General features: G+C 37.0%; 1 long non-coding RNA gene across 1 annotated transcript; it reads left to right on the top strand.

Moving 5' to 3' along the window:
* Nucleotides 1–16,613: 16,613 nt before the first annotated feature.
* LOC135231402 (uncharacterized) lies at nucleotides 16,614–19,490 on the top strand. Its single transcript, XR_010321998.1, has 3 exons — nucleotides 16,614–17,537; nucleotides 18,990–19,043; nucleotides 19,322–19,490. It is a non-coding gene; the product is annotated as an uncharacterized LOC135231402 (long non-coding RNA).
* Nucleotides 19,491–22,930: the final 3,440 nt, after the last annotated feature.

The following is a 22,930-nucleotide window of genomic DNA, read 5'->3' as shown; positions in this document are numbered from 1 at the left end:
AGAGAGAATATAAATGAATAAAATCTGGTATGTGCACTTTACCTCCCCTGTTGGTACTTTCAGGAATTGGGTCCCACACATCTTCTGAAGAAGGAGGAGGAGGAGGAAGGCTTAGAGGTGGTTCCAAGTCCACAATAGGGATTGTTTCTGCCTGCTCTATGATTACTTTTAGCATGGAAATTATATAATTAATTTACAGTATTGATAACCAAATGAGCTTATAGCTTGATTTCAGAGATTTATTCTTATTTTTTTAAAAAAATAGCCAGAAGTGCAAATTTAGTAGCAGTATAGTAGCAATACCTGTTGCCGTCAAGTCAATTTTGACTCATAGAGACCCTATAGGACAAAGTAGAACCGCCCCATAGGGTTTCTAAAGAGCTGCTGGTAGATTTGAACTACCAACCTTTTGGTTGGCAGTTGAGATTTTAACCACTGCACCAGGGTTCCAATAGTAGCAATAAAAAAAAAAATAATAATAGTAGCAATAAAAAAAAAAATCAGAGAAAAGACAGTCAAATAAACTTTCCCATCCATTTCTCCCGAAAGCATTTGCTTAATTACACTTTTGATCTACATTATAATTATATTATAATTAAGCCCTATCTTATAACCAACAGCGATGATAGCCAAAAATAACTAAAATTTTTACTTTCATTAAAATGATATGAGACATTTGGATTAAAAAATAATACCTGGATATTGTTCATAGTCTGAATCATTTGACATTATGGAGATCTTTAGGTGATTTCTTTGTCCCAATGTTGAAGAGGCGCCCACAAGGATGTCGATAGGTGAATGACGAGATACTTCCGCATATTATTCTCCTAGAGTGGATGTGAAGTCCAAAGATAGCCTGAGGTGGGGCAACTACTTACAATTGTATGATACTAACTTACTTTGGTAAAAACCACAGGAAAAATGTGAATCAATAAATGGAATATATGTCTAATAAGTTGGCAAAAATAAAAATCGTCCCCACTTAATCAAATTATGTTTGTACAACAAGCCTTTAAATGGCATCTGATGTGTAAGAGAACACTTCATGGTTCTGGAAATGAAGACCTCAATCAGAAAAAACCCTTGTCATCGAAAAAATCTATAATCCAGTAGCCTAGAGGCACAATTCCCAGAAATGATTATGTAGGGAAGGAAGATGTAAGATATATGGAAACTGAGAGACCAGACAACCAGAGGAACAAAGAAAAGGAATAATACTAAATAACAGATGGTCTGTTGAACAAAGATGAATTTAAATAAAAACTAATATGAAATGATAATTAAAAGTAGAAATAACATATTAAAATTTATTTTTGCAAATCTTGAAGGCTACTTGGTGGTCCCTTCCTCTTTTTTCAAGTAAAAACAATCTCTATTCATAGAAATATGCTTGGGTAACCACCAAAAATCTATCTTTGCTATTTATTTGATTCACATCACAGAGCTCAATATTTATAGTGGGTAGAAGCAGGTATTGTACGTAAACAAAAATAGACATATGGACTCCTTCTCATAGGGGTTATAACCTCATAGAAGCTAGTGTATTTTTGAGCCAGTCTGGTTGAAACCACACAGTATATCTCAGACATAGGCAGCTGTCTTAAATTTTCCATTCTTCCATGTCCAGTTCAGATCAACCTGTCTTGCACAAGAAATCCTAAAATATACATCATGTTCAACTGTTTAGTGTATGAAAGACAAGGCAAAACTGACTAAAAAGAATGTACTAACTTTATCACTCACTGAAACCCAGCACCCTCACTGAAAGATCTCAGTAAAGTCAGGAATGGGGAAAGTAGACATTTATTAATATATTTTTTTTAAGTATGACAAATTCTAACGTCATTGATTTTTTATTTTTATTTAACTCATTTCAATTTTGTTTACTTTTGGTTCTAAATTTTAAACCCTGATTTAATCGGTTTAAAATTACATTGAACCAGGATTCAGATAACTATAAGTTGAAAGGAGGAAAAAGTTTTAATCATTAATGTTTGATTTTCACTTAACTGAGCAATAAGAAAAAATGATATAGAAATATACATTATCCCATTCATGAATGCATGTATTCTATTAAAGTGAAGTAAACTTATTGTAGTAAGTAGCCTTTTTAGCCACCTCATCCTCTCTTTTCCTCTGGGATAGTTATATACCTGTACATTTTAAAGAGAAACCCATTTTAAAAATGAGCTGGAAGAAATATTCTACATGTATACATTTTGTTCTTAAGAAGAAAAAGTAAGTTCCATAGTTATAAAAAAAAAAAAAAATATGGGCACTTATAATTCCAAATAAAGAAGGAAAAGAAGGAAGATGAAAAGGAAGAAGGGGAGGAGAAAGAGAAAAAAATAAGAAATAATGCATGCAAATAGCCTATTTAATACATATGAGTCTAGCAAATTTGTTTGTTTGGCTATTATAGGCAAGTAAGACCAGAGGGAAGAGGAAAAGATTATTAATGTTTTCTTCATTGATAGGCCTCATATTAAATACATGTATTATGTTAGGCCTCATAATACATACATGTGTTATATTTATCTTTTTTTTTTTTTAATTCTAATAGACAGGGAAATAAAATAAAGGGTAGTAATTCAACATAAGGAAACAAGCTGTGTGGTGGGCAAATATTTATCTTAGAGAATTCTCATAATAATATTATATTTGGGAACCAGAGCTATTAGAAACAATGTGTGTCCATAAATAGAAAATTGGTTAATTCCCATTACTATAATGAAATGATATGCATCCAATAAAATCACTTTTGAGGTTTACTTTACAATATAGAGATATGTTCATGGTAGAGATTTTGATGGGATTAAAGGACTAGGTTACATAAAGAGACCTGTAGCAAAATCAGATGAGGATGGAAAGGAAATGGAAATACATACTTTAAAATGTTTTCCTGTGTTTCTTTTTAATTTGCTAAAATAAGTATGCTTTACATTCCTGAGAACATAAAACAACAAATATTACTTATCATTGTGAAATATAGTAGAAAATCAGCTTTGTAGAGAAATCTAAGAAAATCATAATCTTTCATTTCTCATATCAATACAGACATTAATTTGTGATTTTTCTTCTGTTAGTACATTTTCACTTTTCATTTAGAAATCAAAGCTGTCTAGTAAATTTGTTCTTGTTTCTCATTTACCTTCTTTTATTTAATAATTGCTACCTATATTCTATTAGGAGCCCTGGTGGAGAAGTGGTTAAGAGCTAAGGCTATAATCCAAACAGTTAGCAGTTCAAATCCACCAGCTGCTCTTTGGAAGCCACATGGGGCAGTTCTACTCCGTGCTGTAGGGTTGCTATGAGTCAAAACTGACTCGACGGCCATGGTTGTTTGCTTTCGTTGTATATTCAATTAAGCAACATCTTGATAAAAAGAGAAAAGATTGAAGTTGTCGAGGATTTCATTCTACTGGATCCACAATCAACGATCATGGAAGCAGCAGTCAAGAAATCAAACAATGCATTGCACTGGGTTAAAATGTTACAAAGCAAAGGTATCACCTTTAAGACTAAGCTGTGCCTGACCCAATCCATGGTGTTTTCAATTGCCTTATGTACATGTGAAAACTGGACAATGAATAAAAAAGACTGAAGAAGAATAGATGCCTCTGAATTATTGTGCTAGTGAAGAATATACCATAGCCTGCCAAAAGACCAAACAAATCTGTCTTGGAAAATTACAGCTAGCATGCTCCTTAGAAGCAAGCACAGCATGACTTCGTCTCACATACTTTGAACATGTTATCAGCAGGGACCAGTTCCTAGGGAAGGACATCATGCTGGGTAAAGTAGAGGGTCAGCAAAAAAGAAGAAGACCCTTAATGAGATAACACAGTGGCGCAACAATGGGCTCAAGCACAACAACAATTGTGAGGATGGTGCAGGACCAGGCAGTGTTTCGCTCTGTTGTACATAGGGTTGCTGCGAGTTGGAACTGACTCGACGGCACCTAATAACAACAACATATTCAATTAAGAATGTCATCCCTTGAAACACATCTGTTCTAATTTTACACATTCCTAAAGAGCCCTGGTGGTACAGTTGTTAAGAGCTGTGCTACTAACCAAAAGGGTGGTAGTTTGAATCCACCAGGTGCTCCTTGGAAACCCTATTGGGCAGTTCTACTCTGTCTATAGGGTCACTATGAGTCAGAATCAACTGGATGACAATGGGTTTGTTTGTTTCGTTTTGTTTTTAGAGTGTTACAGTGGAATTTCTTCACTTTCTGATCTAGAATTCTAGGCTTTCCCCCTGACTAAACTGAATTGAAGAATGCCTAATATAATGGAAAACACACTGGACAGAGTTTCAGAAAACCTGCTTTGGAGTCAACATACCTAGATTCTCATCCACACTTTGCAGCTTTGATAAATCACTTTTTGCAAGTCCATTGCTTTTTGCAAAGCCTCCCAATTTGTAAAATGTCAAAGTGGAGCTGAATGACCTATAACACACCCTCCGACTCTCAGGATGTATGGTTCCTTCTGTAGTATCTTATCTTTAAATTTGCTTATTTTTCCCTTTTTATTCTGATGAATTTCTTGGCTAACTTTAATAATGGTGGCATTATTATCTTCAACAAAACTTTTCTAGACATTCAAATTACAGCATTTTTTCTCACAAAATATTAATAATGTAGTATTTATTTTACTTTATTTTGATATTTACTAGAGAGTAGTAGAATTTTCTATATATAATAATTCAAAGGTTTTTTCATCAGCAGCAAATATTTTGAAATATAAATAACCTAAGGACAAAAATGATAACTTCCCACATACCTCTGTGTAACCCTATTGTCTGTGATTATGTTAAGGGCAAAGATTAATATCTCATATTAATCTCTATTAAAAAAAGAAAGAAAGAAAACCCGTTGCCATCAAGTCAATTCCTAGGACAGGGTAAAATTACCCCACAGAGTTTCCAAGGAGTGCCTGATGGATTTGAACTGCTGACCTTTTGGTTAGCAGCTATAGCTCTTAACCACTGCACCACAAGGGTTTGCATTAATCTCTATAGTGACCAGCATGTATAGAGTGGCTGGATTTAGCAAATAGATACTGGACATACATTTAAATTTAACTTTAAGATACACAATAAATAAATTGCATAGGAATACTCATACTAAAAATCATTATATTTCTGAAATATGAATTTTACTAGGCTTCCTATATTTTATCTGGCAGCACTATTGCAGTCTCAAGAGGGTGCTTAAAAGGTATTTTTTAATTCTGACAAAAATAGGAGAAATGGATTAAAGTTGCTGTTGCTTCTTCCCAACAAGCTGTATTTTCCTTTTCTTGTAAGAGTTATTTCCTAGGGTTCCGTAATTGCTGAGGGTAAAAATAATAAGATATTATAGCATAAACAAATAAAAACTAATGGGAAGAATTAATAACCTTCTCACCTGAAAAAAAAAAAAATGCTATCACGTTTAAGGAGCTCTGGTGGCACAATAGCTAAGTGCTTGGCTGCTAACCAAAAAGTTAGTGATACGAACCCATAAGCTGCTCTGCGGGAGAAAAGACCTGGTGATTTTCCCCCTTAAAGGTTACAGCTTAGGAAATCCTATGGGCAGTTTTACTCTTATAGGGTCACTAAGAGTCTAATTGACTTAGTGGCACACAACCACCACATCACACTCACTTAAAATCTATATCAATATGTTTAACTTTCTGCACATATCTTGAGCATGATTGAGTCACTACGAAAAGCCCCTATGAAGAAAAAAAAAAAACCTTTAAATTTGAGGCAAATTTTAAAAACCCACAATATTATTTCTTCAGATAACATCCTAAAAGTACAAAATTTGATTTGAATTGTTTTAATGGAATTAGTACTAACGATTTCTAAAATTCTAACGGAGTGGAAAATTTATAGTTAGCTCACAGTCTCCCGATTTACATTTCCTGCATTTCCTTTGTATTATGCTCAAAAATATATAGCAGATGCTTTATAGATGGTTGTTAATGCATAACTAAGAATAGATTGAAAACATAAAAGATAAAGAACTAAACACAAGGGAAGTTTTGAGATGCCTTCTGTAATAAAAATCTGTTGCTACTGAACACCTAAAATTATGAGTTTTTATGTTTAAAAAAAATGATTTCTGGAGTAAATATTGGGTCATTTCTCTTGGCCATTTCCCAACTTTTACCTCACATATCAGCCATTGTTTCTCTATCTGAATGAGAAGCCCAGGGAAAATTCCCTGGGGTCACCATTTATCAAAACAACAGAGCGGCACACAAAATAAAACATACTACCTGTGGGTATGTTGTCCCACTAAAAAAACATCTATCTGAGTCCAAAAGGTCAACAATCACTCTGAAGCAAAGATGAGAAGACAAAGGGGCCCGGAAACTAGAGTACTGGCAAAAGAAAAACCAGAACACGATGAGAATATTGACACATTGTGAAAAATGTAAATAATATACCACCGAACAAATTGTGTAGAACTTGTCAAATGGGAACCACCTAAACTTTCACTGGAAACCCAATAACATATTAAAAAAAAAAAAAAAGGAGAAGAAGAAGAAAGAAAAAAGAACGCTACGGAAGATTCTGGCTCTATTTTCCTCAGACTTCAGTTAATACAAATGCCAACTACAGGAACCTCCAACTACTTTATGTGACGATCCACTCCAGTGAAGCTAGTCCATAAAAAGATGAAATCTGAAGAAACTTTAGACCACTTTAAATAAATGAGAAGTAATACACAGTAATATATTTATGTAGATGACGATGTAGATAATGTAGCTCCTCCATTATATGTAATTATCTGTTTTCTAATTAGTTTTCCCTACAAGACATTCAGGTACTTAAGAAAAATAGCATTTCTCACCTTCAAATTTTAACCATAAACTCTAGTATGAAGTCTGAATGTTCATAAAACTAAATGTTGATTAAATGGTTGCAGAAGAATATGCTGCCTGCTATAGATTCTGTGTTGCGTTACTTGGATCCTCCTTTCAAGACAGAAGGATTTATTCACCCAGCTGTGAGGAAGTGGACCTCCTAGGTCTGCATTTGTAGATCTGAGAACCACCTGACCCAAGGCCATGGCCTCTCCTGGGTGCAACTCCAATGCCTGTGTTTGGCTGTTTTTCTACCTGGTCATCTCCTTGCTTTCTTCCTTTATTTATTTGTTTAACCTCTAAAGACCTCAGGCCTGTGAAATAGGATTAAGGTTAATTCTAGAAGAGTTTGGCACTCAACAAAAAAATGTGTATGTGGAAAAACCATAAGCACATACTCATTTTGCACAATACGTTTGATCAGAAATACTTTAACTATTGACTAACAAAAGGGCATTAGGTCTTTAGACTTTTATTTAATGTCATTATTTTTAAAAATAAGGTATAATTTTCCATGTTCTGTCTACAACATCACCTAGAAGCCTATCAAATTATCTTATGATAATATCAGGGAAGTTTCTTTAAAAGTTTAATAATAAAAGTTAATATCTGAAGTTAGTTTATTTGGAATTGTAAAATAAATTGTTAATAAATATTTTTCAGATTAGTGGCCTTTTTCCTTCCTGGTATACAGAACAAATACTTTTTTTGTTTGTATGTTCTTTTATTAATATATGATCACCTTCAAAGGTCTCATCTACTAGTCTTTTAAACAAATTTCTAAGGTAATTTTACAGTTTATTTAAAAGTTGATACCACACACCCCTACAACCTTAGCCACTTTCCAAAATATACTAAGCAGAAATTGCTCCAAAACTGGCATGTCTTAGATATAATACAGAGGTCCCCAGGCTGCAGAAAACGACACCACAGCTTGCTTGGCTGGCCTCACCATTTCCAGTACCAGTTGGTTGGCAGGCCTAGAAATCTGCATCAGAATTGCAGTTCTTTTTCTTGGGCTGGCCTGTGAAAATCCTGGTGCCTGCGTGGTTTGATTAAGAATGTTGCTGAAACAAAAGAAAAAAACTAAAAACATATAAATAAATAAATAAAAAGAATGTTGCTGACATAATTTGTATGAACTCTCTACTTGTAAACCCCTTAAAAGTAACTTTTTTCCCTCACCCCTGCAAGCAGTCTTGGCAGCAGCCCAGATTGCTTTCTTCCTTGCCCAATGAAATAAAAGCCACCTTCCTTTCTCCTACCTCGGTCTCTCATTTATTGGCCGATATGAGTCAAGACTGGCAAAACCTGGGTTTCCACCTGGTAACAGATTGTATACAGTGGTTCTATGTTAATACTCTCCAACAATCAACCAGTATGTCTTTGATTACCATATGCACCTTGACTGTGACATCCAAAATGGGTTCTGCTTTGTAAATTGGTTAATCGGCATGTAGATTTCTGTAGAGATCCAAAAAAAAAGAAGAAAAGAATTACTTCCTTGAGCATTGGGCTTCTAAGTATGGTATGCTAAAACTAAAACAGATGTTCCAGGATTCTAATACTCTAATATTAAACAATGGTGTCGAACTCGCCAGACTATCTCTCTGTTTTGGGTGAAGAGTATAGCAGTTGGAGAAGACAGGACACTAATAAGAAAGGACTATTACAGGGGTAGAAACCGTGGTGGTGTAGTGGTTAAGTACTACAGCCGCTAAGCGAAAAGTCAGCAGTTCAAATCCACTAGGCGCTCCTTGGAAACTCTTTGGGGCAGTTCTACTCTGTCCTGTAGGTTCGCTATGAGTTGGAATCGACTTGGTGGCAATGGGTTTGGTTTTCGGTTTCTTATTACAGGGGCAAAAACGACATAACTAAACCAGAATATAAATAAACATATGGTCATCATGAGTGGGAATCACTCAACAGCAACAGGTTTGGGTTTGTTGGTTTTATGCTTTTTAACACATTACCTAAGGTTCTCATTTGGCTATACTTATTCTGTTTGGAAACGTCTATGAAAACCCTTTTTTATGCCAAAATGTGTTTTTTTCTTTAGTCAGCATTTCTCTAGTCTAAAACCCAGAGAGATTTTTTTGCAAAGGTACTCCCAAATATTTTCTGCATAAATGAAAATCTGCAGTTGAAATATCTTCCTTTACTACTTGTGTTTTCGTTATTATTAAATGATGAAACGAAATAAAGCTATTTTCTTTTTCTAATATGTTGAAAGCCTTATATTTCAACCATATTGTCTTTTTTTTTTTTTTACCCATTGCACTATGGGAAATGCTTCACCAGACTGCTGAGGATGAAGCTAATGGGTTCCTGCTTTTATGTATTTAAGTACAGATTGGAGGAAAGAGAGCCAAAAAATATCAAAGCCTGAAGTTTAGGTTAAGAATACTCTATATTTCATGTTTTAATGTATTAAAAAACCGACTATGGGCTGGACCAAGATGGCGGACTAGGTAGATACTACCTCGGATCCCTCTTGCAACAAAGACTTGGAAAAACAAGTGAATCGATCACATACATAACAATCTACGAACCCTGAACAACAAACACAGATTTAGAGACGGAGAACAAACTAATACGGGGAAGCAGCGATTGTTTTCAGAGCCTGGAGCCAGGGTACCAGTCAGGTAACCTTTGGCGCCCGACTTAGGGCAGAGCCCAGGGGAGCAGACGGCACAAACAAGGGGCCCAGCCCTAGCTCCCGAACTCACTCCAGGAGGGGGCCCAGCCGGTTCACGTGCGCGGCGTGGCGACGCAGCCGGTGGGAGAAGTACCCAGGAGGCAGTGACTGATCTTGGAGCAGGGAGAGCAGCATCCCAGCCGGGAAACCGTCCCGCTGGGATTTTGGCTGGGCGCAGGCATGGTACAAGCACAGAGAGCTGCTCCACTTCCCTGAACTAACACCAGGAGGGGGCCCAGCCAGTTCGCGCAGGTGGCGCGGCGAGGCAGCCGATGGGAGAAGTCCCCGGGAGGCAGTGACTGGTCTTGCAGCTGGGAGAGCAGCGTCCCAGCTGGGGAACCGTCCCGCTGGGATTTTGACTGGGCGCAGGTACGGCATAAGCACGGAGAGCTGCTCCACTCCCCTGAAATAACCCTGGGAGGGGGCCCAGCCAGTTCGCGTGGGCGCACGCCGACGCAGCCGGTGGGAGAAGTCACCGGGAGGCAGCGACAGGTCTTGGAGCGGGGAGAGCAGCGTCCCAGCCGGGACACGCAGTCACAGCACAAGCACGGGGAGCTGCTCCACTCACCTGAACTAACCCTGGGAGGGGGCCTATCCGGTTCTCGGAGGCGGCACGGCGACGCGGCTGGTGGAACAAGAAGTCCCCAGGAGGCAGCAACTGATATTGGAGTCGAGAGTGCACTGTCCCAGCAGGGGAAACTTGACGTTGGGCGTGGGGCTGGCAGCAGAGGATCTGACCGTGACTTCAGCGGGCCAGACCCCCCAGGGGCAATCTGCACACAGCCAGCACACATAGGCGACGCGCCCCGGGGGGAATCTCAGATATAATAGTCATTCCAAGCAAGACAAGCAACTCTGGCTATATTCTGAGGAGCTACTCTCCTATCTCTCTGATCCCTCCCCCACCCTCCCCAGGCGGCTTCATTAACATCCGAATAGCCTGAGCCAGAGGGAGAACTCTGATAGGGATCTGACTGCATTTTTTTTTTAGCAGATTTTCTGGAAAAACTAGTTTCCCAGTGATGGCTCAGAGACAGCAGTCCATATCAAACCACATAAAGTAGCAGACCATGACAGCTTCTCCAACCCTCCAAACAAAAGAATCAAAATCTTTCCCAAATGAAGATACAATCCTGGAATTATCAGATACAGAATATAAAAAACTAATTTACAGAATGCTTCGAGACATCACAAACGAAATAAGGCAAACTGCAGAAAAAGCCAAGGAACACACTGATAAAACAGTTGAAGAACTCAAAAAGATTATTCAAGAATATAGTGGAAAAATTAATAAGTTGCAAGAATCCATAGAGAGACAGCATTCAGAAATCCAAAAGATTAACAATAAAATTACAGAATTAGACAACGCAATAGGAAGTCAGAGGAGCAGACTCAAGCAATTAGAATGTAGACTGGGACATCTGGAGGACCAGGGAATCAACACCAACATAGTTGAAAAAAAATCAGATAAAAGAATTAAAAAAAATGAAGAAACCCTAAGAATCATGTGGGACTCTATCAAGAAGGATAACTTGCAGGTGACTGGAGTCCCAGAACAGGGAGGGGGGACAGAAAACACAGAGAAGATAGTTGAAGAGCTCCTGACACAAAACTTCCCTGACATCATGAAAGACGAAAGGATATCTATCCAAGATGCTCATCGAACCCCAAATAAGATTGATCCAAAAAAAAAAAACACCAAGACATATTATCATCAAACTCACCAAAACCAAAGATAAACAGAAAATTTTAAAAGCAGCCAGGGAAAAAAGAACGGTTTCCTTCAAGGGAGAATCAATAAGAATAAGTTCAGACTGCTCAGCAGAAACCATGCAGGCAAGAAGGGAATGGGACGACATATACAGAACACTGAAGGAGAAAAACTGCCAGCCAAGGATCATATATCCAGCAAAACTCTCTCTGAAATATGAAGGCGAAATTAAGATATTTACAGATAAACAGAAGTTTAGAGAATTTGCAAAAACCAAACCAAAGCTACAAGAAATACTAAAGGATATTGTTTGGTCAGAAAACCAGTAATATCAGATACCAGCACAACACAAGGTCACAAAACAGAACGTCCTGATATCAACTCAAATAGGGAAATCACAAAAACAAACAAATTAAGATTAATTAAATATATATATATACACACATAACAGGGAATCATGGAAGTCAATAGGTAAAAGATCACAATAATCAAAAAGAGGGACTAAATACAGGAGGCATTGAACTGCCAGATGGAGAGTGATACAAGGCGATGTAGAACAATACAAGTTAGGTTTTTACTTAGAAAAATAGGGGTAAATAATAAGGTAACCACAAAAAGGTATAACAACTCCATAATCCAAGATAAAAGCCAAGAAAAACGTAACAACTCAACTAACATAAAGTCAAACACTATGAAAATGAGGATCTCACAATTTACTAAGAAAAACGCCTCAGCACAAAAAAGTATGTGGAAAAATGAAATTGTCAACAACACACACAAAAAGGCATCAAAATGACAGCACTAAACACTTATTTATCTATAATGACGCTGAATGTAAATGGACTAAATGCACCAATAAAGAGACAGAGAATCACGGACTGGATAAAGAAACACGATCCATCTATATGCTGCCTACAAGAGACACACCTTAGACTTAGAGACACAAACAAACTAAAACTCAAAGGATGGAAAAAATATATCAAGCAAACAATAAGCAAAAAAGAAGAGGAGTAGCAATATTAATTTCTGACAAAATAGACCTTAGACTTAAATCCACCACAAAGGATAAAGAAGGACACTATATAATGATAAAAGGGACAATTGATCAGGAAGACATAACCATATTAAATATTTATGCACCCAATGACAGGGCTGCAAGATACATAAATCAAATTTTAACAGAATTGAAAAGTGAGATAGATACCTCCACAATTATAGTACAAGAATTCAACATACCACTTTCGGAGAAGGACAGGACATCCAGTAAGAAGCTCAATAGAGACATGGAAGACCTACTTACACCAATCAACCAACTTGACCTCATTGACTTATACAGAACTCTCCACCCAACTGCTGCAAAGTATACTTTTTTTCTAGCACACATGGAACATTCTCTAGAATAGACCACATATTAGGTCATAAAACAAACCTTTGCAGAGTCCAAAACATCGAAATATTACAAAGCATCTTCTCAGACCACACGGCAATAAAACTAGAAATCAATAACAGAAAAACTAGGGAAAAGAAATCAAATACTTGGAAAATGAACAATACCCTCCTGAAAAAACACTGGGTTATAGAAGACATCAAGGAGGGAATAAGGAAATTCATAGAATGCAACGAGAATGAAAATACTTCCTATCAAAACCTCTGGGACACAGCAAAAGCAGTGCTCAGAGGCCAATTTATATCGATAAATGCACACATACAAAAAGAAGAAAGAGCCAAAATCAGAGAACTGTCCCTACAACTTGAACAAATAGAAAGTGAGCAACAAAAGAATCCATCAGGCACCAGAAGAAAACAAATAATAAAAATTAGAGCTGAACTAAATGAATTAGAGAACAGAAAAACAATTGAAAGAATTAACAAAGCCAAAAGCTGGTTCTTTGAACAAATTAACAAAATTGATAAACCATTGGCTAGACTGACTAAAGAAATACAGGAAAGGAAACAAATAACCCGAATAAGAAACGAGAAGGACCACATCACAACAGAACCAAATGAAATTAAAAGAATCATTTCAGATTATTATGAAAAATTGTCCTCTAACAAATTTGAAAACCTAGAAGAAATGGATGAATTCCTGGAAAAACACTGCCTACCTAAACTAACACAATCAGAAGTAGAACAACTAAATAGACCCATAACAAAAAAAGAGATTGAAACGGTAATCAAAAAACTCCCAACAAAAAAAAGCCCTGGCCCGGACGGCTCCACTGCAGAGTTCTACCAAACTTTCAGAGAAGAGTTAACACCACTACTACTGAAGGTATTTCAAAGCATAGAAAATGACGGAATACTACCCAACTCATTCTATGAAGCCACCATCTCCCTGATACCAAAACCAGGTAAAGACATTACAAAAAAAGAAAATTATAGACCTATATCCCTCATGAACATTGATGCAAAAATCCTCAACAAAATTCTAGCCAATAGAATTCAACAACACATCAAAAAAATAATTCACCATGATCAAGTGGGATTTATACCAGGTATGCAAGGCTGGTTTAATATCAGAAAAACCATTAATGGAATCCATCACATAAATAAAACAAAAGACAAAAACCACATGATCTTATCAATTGATGCAGAAAAGGCATTTGAGAAAATCCAACACCCATTTATGATAAAAACTCTTACCAAAATAGGAATTGAAGGAAAATTCCTCAACATAATAAAGGGCATCTATGCAAAGCCAACAGCCAATATCTCTTTAAATGGAGAGAACCTGAAAGCATTTCCCTTGAGAATGGGAACCAGACAAGGCTGCCCTTTATCACCGCTCTTATTCAACATCGTGCTTGAAGTCCTAGCCAGGGCAATTAGGCTAGACAAAGAAATAAAAGGTATCTGGAATCGCAAGGAGGAAGTAAAGTTATCACTATTTGCAGATGACATGATCTTATACACAGAAAACCCTAAGGAATCCTCCAGAAAACTACTGAAACTAATAGAAGAGTCTGGCAGAGTCTCAGTTTATAAAATAAACATACAAAAATCACTTGGATTCCTCTACATCAACAAAAAGAACACCGAAGAGGAAATAACCAAATCAATACCATTCACAGTAGCCCCCAAGAAGATAAAATACTTAGGAATAAATCTTACCAAGGATGTAAAAGACCTATACAAAGAAAACTACAAAGCTCTACTACAAGAAATTCAAAAGGACATACTTAAGTGGAAAAACATACCTTGCTCATGGATAGGAAGACTTAACATAGTAAAAATGTCTATTCTACCAAAAGCCATCTATACATATAATGCACTTCCGATCCAAATTCCAATGTCATATTTTAAGGGGATAGAGAAACAAATCACCAATTTCATATAGAAGGGAAAGAAGCCCTGGATAAGCAAAGCATTACTGAAAAAGAAGAAGAAAGTGGGAGGCCTCACTCTACCAGATTTCAGAAGCTATTATACAGCCACAGTAGTCAAAACAGCCTGGTACTGGTACAACAACAGGCACATAGACCAATGCAACAGAATTGAGAACCCAGATATAAATCCATCCACGTATGAGCAGCTGATATTTGACAAAGGACCAGTGTCAGTTAATTGGGGAAAAGATAGTCTTTTTAACAAATGGTGCTGGCATAACTGGATATCCATTTGCAAAAGAATGAAGCAGGACCCATATCTCACACCATGCACAAAAACTAACTCCAAGTGGATCAAAGACCTAAACATAAAGACTAAATCGATAAAGATCATGGAAGAAAAAATTGGGACAACCCTAGGAGCCCTAATACAAGGCATAAACAGAATACAAAACATTACCAAAAATGATGAAGAGAAACCAGATACCTGGGAGCTCCTAAAAATCAAACACCTATGCTCATCTAAAGACTTCACCAAAAGAGTAAAAAGACCACCTACAGACTGGGAAAGAATTTTCAGCTATGACATCTCCGACCAGCGCCTGATCTCTAAAATCTACATGATTCTGTCAAAACTCAACCAAAAAAAGACAGACAACCCCATCAAGAAGTGGGCAAAGGATATGAACACACATTTCACTAAAGAAGATATTCAGGCAGCCAACAGATACATGAGAAAATGCTCTCGATCATTAGCCATTAGAGAAATGCAAATTAAAACTACGATGAGATTCCATCTCACTCCAACAAGGCTGGCATTAATCCCAAAAACACAAAATAATCAATGTTGGAGAGGCTGCGGAGAGATTGGAACTCTTATACACTGCTGGTGGGAATGTAAAATGGTACAACCACTTTGGAAATCTATCTGGCGTTATCTTAAACAGTTAGAAATAGAACTATCATACAACCCAGAAATCCCACTCCTCGGAATATACCCTAGAGAAACAAGAGCCTTCACACAAACAGATATATGCACACCCATGTTTATTGCAGCTCTGTTTACAATAGCAAAAAGCTGGAAGCAACCAAGGTGTCCATCAACGGATGAATGGGTAAATAAATTGTGGTATATTCACACAATGGAATACTACGCATCGATAAAGAACAGTGAGGAATCTGTGAGACATTTCATAACATGGAGGAACCTGGAAGGCATTATGCTGAGGGAAATTAGTCAGAGGCAAAAGGACAAATATTGTATAAGATCACTATTATAAGATCTCGAGAAATAGTAAAAACTGAGAAGAACACATACTTTCGTGGTTACGAGGTGGGAAGGGAGGGAGAGGGTTTTTTAATTGATTAATCAGTAGATAAGAGCTGCTTTAGGTGAAGGGAAGGACAACACTCAATACATGGAAGGTCAGCACAATTGGACTGGACCAAAAGCAAAGAAGTTTCCGGGATAAAATAAATGCTTCAAAGGTCAGTGGAGCAAGGGCGGGCGTCTGGGAACCATGGTTTGCGGGGACTTCTAAGTCAATTGGCAAAATAATTCTATTATGAAAACATTCTGCATCCCACTTTGAAATGTGGCATCTGGGGTCTTAAATGCTAACAAGCGGCCATCTAAGATGCATCAATTGGTCTCAACCCACCTGGAGCAAAGGAAAATGAAGAACACCAAGGTCACACGACAACTAAGAGCCCAAGAGACAGAAAGGGCCACATGAACCAGAGACCTACATCATCCTGAGACCAGAAGAACTAGTTGGTGCCCGGCCACAATCGATGACTGCCCTGACAGGGAGCACAACAGAGAACTCCTGAGGGAGCAGGAGATCAGTGGAATGCAGACCCCAAATTCTCATAAAAAGACCATACTTAATGGTCTGACTGAGACTAGAGGAATCCCGGCGGCCATGGTCCCCAGACCTTCTGTTGGCACAGGACGGGAACCATCCCCGAAGACAACTCATCGGACATGAAGGGGACTGGTCAGTGGGTGGAAGAGAGATGCTGATGAAGAGTAAGCTAATTATATCAGGTGGACACTTGAGATTGTGTTGGCATCTCCTGTCTGGAGGGGGGATGGGAGGATAGAGAGAGAGGGAAGCTGGCAAAATTGTCACGAAAGGAGAGACTGAAAGGGCTGACTCAATAGGAGGAGAGCAAGTGGGAGTACGGAGTAAGATGTATGTAAACTTATATGTGACAGACTGATTGGATTTGTAAACGTTCACTTGAAGCTTAATAAAAGTTAATAAAAAAAAACCGACTACGAAAAGATCATGTTATGGAAAAAAGTGTTTCGAAGAATAAAGCAATTGTATTTAGATATGTTTTAAAGGAATCAAGGATTAAGTGACTCTCAATTTAATAAATATTTATAAGATCTTACTTTCATAATCCCCTTCAGATAAACGGGGAAATAATGGCCTGTTTTTTCTGTAGCCAATACTAATTTAGAGGACAAATTTAAATACCTTATTAATTCCATTTTCTATTTAAAGACCAAAAGGTTAGTGTCTGTTACAGGGTTTATATTTAGAATCTTAGTATTTGGTGGTGAGGGTGGTAGTGGTGATGTGGTCTTTTTTATTTTTTTAATGTGCTGTATTTGTTCGGAGTGCAAAATGGACATGGCCCTTTAAATTATCTTACCCACAAATCTCCTCTATTTAAAAAAATTCAAATTTCACATTAATTCAAGATACAGGTGAAACCTGAACCGCAAATATGAATTGCTTACTCACATCTTCACTTGTGGATAGCAAGTACGAAGCCTTTTGGGTAACAAGGGCAGATACAATAAATACCCCGAAGAGTCATATTGTGTTCCAGCTCACGTGCATCTAACTGCCTGCTGAGACTTACCTCTTCTGTTTGGACCAGACTCTGTTGCCAGCAGAAACTCCACCGCACTGACACAGGTATCACCAACTATATCTATAGCTGTGATTTAGCACATCTCACTGTTACCTGGGCCACCTCTGGATTGTGGATACAGAGCACAAAGAATAGTGATTTGAAAACAACACAATCCCATAAATTTAATCTTGTGGCAAAGGAGCCGACCAATTTAGGTTTAAAAATTACTTTAAACGCTGAATTGTCTCTTCTAAGTGTTTCATGCTTTGCCATGGAATGTAACTAATAGTATTGTTAGAAAAGATTTCAATAAATATCTTAAATTGACCAAGTATTTTAATAGAGCAAAGGGTCACAGTAGTGAGGGCAGGGGTTGAGTATGTAATAATTGTTTAATTAGTTGTTTATGTAATTATATGCTTCATTATTTTACATCTACACCTGGATTTTGTTGATTTATGTGATATAGTTTGCAATTTTCTGAGATATTCCAAAATCAGTTAAGAATTTTTAAAGACATTATTATTTCTGTACCAACCATGTTTTCTTATAGGAAATTTTCTTATGAAAGATTATTAAATACTACTAAGGGGATGTGTATGCACACTCAGAGGTCTGGGTATTTTTTAAACATATTGTAAAAGACAACAATGGGGCACAATTCCCTGAGGGAATGAAAATATGAAAAAAAAATTTTAATTTGATGTACTGGCAAACCACTGAGCCTGAGATTTTTTTTTATTTTTATGTATTCAGAATTTAATTCCATATGAAGTGATTTAATTGATTATAAAAATAATGTGTAAAAATACTTGAAACTTAAATTAACTTTCACCAAAGAATTTGGAAATAAAATTAATACTTCAAAGAGAATCGGTTGTTTTTAGCCTATGCCTTCACATATTATGGGAGTAACGCAACACACCCCACAGAAGTAAAACTAACCCAGTTTGAATACTTAGTGTAGGGCATTGTCTATAACACTATATTGGAATAGAACAATCCTTTACAAGGTTATGTGAAGCGTATTTTCTTTGAATTAATAAAAATAATAATAAAAAAGGGTGAAGATAAATGGAAAAAATATCAGGAGAGCTCACGAAAGAGAAACTTTTAGAATAAGACATTATGTTTTTTATTTACCTTGGCAATACGAATGGCTCATAGAAAATTTCATGGTATTTTTAGGATAGGGTCAACTTTTCAGCATTATATAAATATTTCATAGATTACTGTAAAATAACTAACTCATCTGGATAACTCAAAGTAGTAGTTGAAAAAACATCACCCAAAGATTTAAAGGCAGATGTTTATAATATGATAATTTTTGGAATCAGAAATAAAAAATAATCTGAACCTTATTTCCAAAGTAAAATTTCAGACATCAATAGTTAAATGTACACTGTTTTCAGTGACACAAAGAGAACCTAGAGAGGAAAGAACCGGAAAACTTTAAGGGAAAACAAAACTGTCAGTATGTGGGACTTTTAAAATTGGATCTCGATATCTTCCAGAGATGAATAAAGGTATGAAGCACCTCCCTTCCAAGAAGCAGATGCAAAAAAAAAGTAAGTTTTACTTCTTCCCAACTCCTGAATCAGATTTATTTTCTGTACTTAGTTAAATAATTTGCCCAAGGAATTTTATTATGTTAATTTATTTCCAAGATTTTGTCATCTAAAAGAATTCACCTGATAGACTTTATATAGTAAGAAGAAAAACATTGCATTGATTTCCTTTATTTAGAAAGAATTTTTTCCGTTAACTCTCTTCACACATGCTAATAACCTGTATGGTTTCTGAGAAATACTGTAAATGTGAAACAATTCTACATCTCTTTTTTAAGCTCCAGATACAAAAGAGCAGATAGTTTATTCAGAACTGAAGATAGATACATCAAACTCCAATCAGGCCAAGATAAGAAGAAATAGATCCTCTAAAGAAAAAGGTAACCTTTATATTTAAGAACAACATTCCCTTATTTTCTAGTTCCTTAGGAAAAAAAAAAAAAATTTTTTTTTTTTTTTAGGAATGGAAGGAATTGTCCATGTGATTCAAGTAACTGAGACAAAATCCACTATTCTGAATAATTAAGGGAGTCTATCTTCATGAGGTGGCTTAAGCTGTATGTGAAAATCTAAAAAAAAAAAAAATTTAAAAAACCAATCTCTAACTTTAGTACGTTCCAGAGAACTGATGTCATTTGAGTGCTGTTGTTGTTAGGCGCCCAGTTGGCACAACAACAAAACACTGCCCGGTCACCTGCCATCCTCATAATCATTGCTATGTTTGAGCCCACTGTTGAGGCCGCTGTGTCAGCTCTTCCTGTCAAGGGCCTTCCTCATTTTCACTAACCCTCTACCTTACCAAACATAATGTCCTTCTCCAGGGACTGCTCCCTCCTGATAACATGTCCAAAATATGTGAGACGAAGTCTCACTTCCTGGATTACAAGGAGCGCTCTAGAGGGCTGTGCTTCTTCCGGGACAGCTTTGTTTGTTTTTCTGGCAGTCCGTGGTATATTCAGTATTTTTCACCAAAACCACAATTCAAAGGTATCAAATCTTCTTTAGTCTCCCTTATTCATTGTACAGCTATTGCAAGAATATGAGGCAATTGAAAATATCATGGTTTGGGTCAGGCACACTTTATTCCCCCAAGTGACATCTTTGCTTTTCAACACTTTGAAGAGGTCTTTTGCAACAGATTTACCAAAAGCAATACATCAATTGATTTGACTGCTGCTTCCATGGGCATTAATTGTGGAGCCAAGTAAAATGAAATTCTTAATAACTTCAGTATTTCCTCCATTTATCATGATGTTGCTTATTGGTCTGGTTGAGAGAATTTGTGCTTTCTTTTATATTGAGGTATAATCCATACTGAAGGCTGTAGACTTTGATCTTCATCAGTAAGCGCTTTATGTCCTCCTCATTTTCAGCAAGCAAGGTTGTAAAATCTGCATAATGCAGATTGTTAATGAATCTTCCACAATTCCTGTTGCCGCATTCTTCTTCACGTAGTCCAGCTTCTCGAATTATTTGTTTAGCATACAGATTAAGTATGGTGAAAAGTACAACTCTGATGCACAACTTTCCTGACTTTCAACCATGCAGTATCTCCTTGTTCTGTTTGAATAACTGCCTCACTGAGAGGTCTACATACAGGTTTCTAATGAGCAAAATTAAGTGTTCTGGAATTCCCATTCTTGGAAATATTATCCATAATTTGTTATGATCAGCACAGTCAAATGGCTTTGCATGGGCAATAAAACACAAGTAAATATCTTTCTGGTATTCTCTGCTTTCAGCCAGGATCCATCTGACATCAGCAGTGATATCCCTCACTCAACATCCTCTTCTGAATCTCCTTGAACTTCTGGTAGTTCCCATTTGATATACTGCTACAACCGATTTTGAATGATCTTCAGCAAAATTTTACTTGCATGTAATGTTAATAATAGTATTTGAGAATTTCCGCATTCTGATGGATCACTTTTTTTGAACTGGGCACAAATATGGCTCTCTTCCAATTGGTTGTTCAGCTTGCTCTCTTCCAAATTTCTTCGCATAGACGAGTGAGCATTTCCAGCATTGTTTCTGTTTGTTGAAACATCTCAATTGGGATTCAGTCAATTCCTGGAGTCTTATTTTTCACCAGTGTCTTGAGTGTGGCTTTTCTTCCTTCGGTATCATCAGTTCTTGATCATATACTACCTCCTGAAATGGCTGAACATTGACCAATTCTTTTTGGTACAGCGACTGTGTGTAGTCCTTCCATCTTCTTTTGATTCTTTGTGAGTCAAATTCAATATTTTCCCCATATAATCCTTCAAAATTGCAACTTTAGTCTTGAATTTTTTTCTTCCGTTCTTTCATCTTGAGAAATGCTGAGCGTGTACTTCCCTTTTGGCTTTCTAACTCCACATCTTTGCACATTTCATTTTAATACTTTACTTTCTTTGTTTTCTCAAGCTGTCCTTTGAGATCTTTTGTTCAGCTCTTTTAATTCATCATTTTTTTCCATTTGCTTTAGCTACTCTACATCGAAGAGCAAGTTTCACAGTCTCTTCTGACACCCATTTTGGTCTCTTCTTTCCTTCCTGTCTTTTTAATGACTTTTGCCCCCTTCATGTATGATGTCCGTGATATCATCCCACAGCTCATCTGGTGTTCAGTCATTAGTGTTGAATGAGTCAAATCTATTCTTCAGATGGTCTCCAAATAAAGGTCGGATATACTCATGGTTGTGTTTTGGTTTTCATAAAATTGTTTTGATTTTCTTCAGCTTCAACTTAAACTTGCATATGAGCAATTGATGGTCTGTTCTGCAGCTGGCCCCTGGCCTTGTTCTGACTCATGCTATTGACTTTTCCCATGGTCTTTCTCCACAGATGTAGTTGATTGGATTCCTGTGTTTTCTTGTTGATGAGGTCTAGGTGTATACTAGATCTCCAGCATTGTTTCTATCCCCAAGGCCATTACTTTCCAACTACTAATCTTTCTTCTTTGTTGCCAACTTCCGCATTCCAATCAACTGTAATTATCAGTGCATTTTAATTGCATGTTCCATCAATTTCAGACCTCAAAATTTGGTAAAATCTTCAATTTCCTCATGTTTCACGTTAGTGGTTGGTGGGTAAATTTGAATAATTGTTGTATAACTGGTCTTCCTTGTAGGCATATGAATATTATGCTATCATTGGCAGCATTGTACTTAAGGATAGATCTTGAAATGTTCTTTTTGACGATGAATGCAATGCCATTGCTCTTCAATTTGTCTGGCGTAGTAGACCATATGACTGTCTGATTCAAAATGGCCAAAACCAGTTCACTTCAGCTCACTACCACCTAGGATACCTATCTTTATATGTTCCATTTCATTTTCAATGACCTCTGGTTTTCCTAGATTCACACTTCTTACATTCCTATAAGTTCCCATCATTATTGGATGTTTAAAGCTATTTCTGCTCATTTTGATTCATGTCACATCAGCAAATACAGATCCCAAAAGCTCCACTCCATCCTCTTCATTAAGGGCAACTCTCCTCTGAGGAGGTAGCCCTTCCCCGTCGTATTGTCGGTGCCATCTGACCTGAGGGATCTTCTTCCAGCCTTTACACCAGACAACACCCCGCTGCTGTTCGCAAGGCTTTCACGGGCCCCTTTACTCAGGAGTAGACCGCCAGGTCCTTCTTCCTAGTCTGTCATAGTCTAGAAGCTCTGATGAAACCTGTCCACATGGGTGACCCTGCTGGGATTCGAAATGCCTGTGACATAGCTTCCAGCATCACAACAACATGCAAGCCACTGTAGTATGGCAAACTGACAAATGCCTGGTGGATCTGAGTGATAGACTCCAACATTCATAACTGAAAAACTCAAATGGGAAAATGATTTCTCCTTCAATTGGTTAGAAACAGTTGTAAATTTCCCGGTATTATTATGAGCTCATT

This window comes from Loxodonta africana, chromosome 4, assembly GCF_030014295.1.
Source record: "Loxodonta africana isolate mLoxAfr1 chromosome 4, mLoxAfr1.hap2, whole genome shotgun sequence".
Taxonomy (NCBI): Eukaryota; Metazoa; Chordata; class Mammalia; order Proboscidea; family Elephantidae; genus Loxodonta; species Loxodonta africana.
The sequence above is the reverse complement of the archived record's forward strand: the minus strand, read 5'-3'. Positions and strand labels throughout refer to the sequence as shown.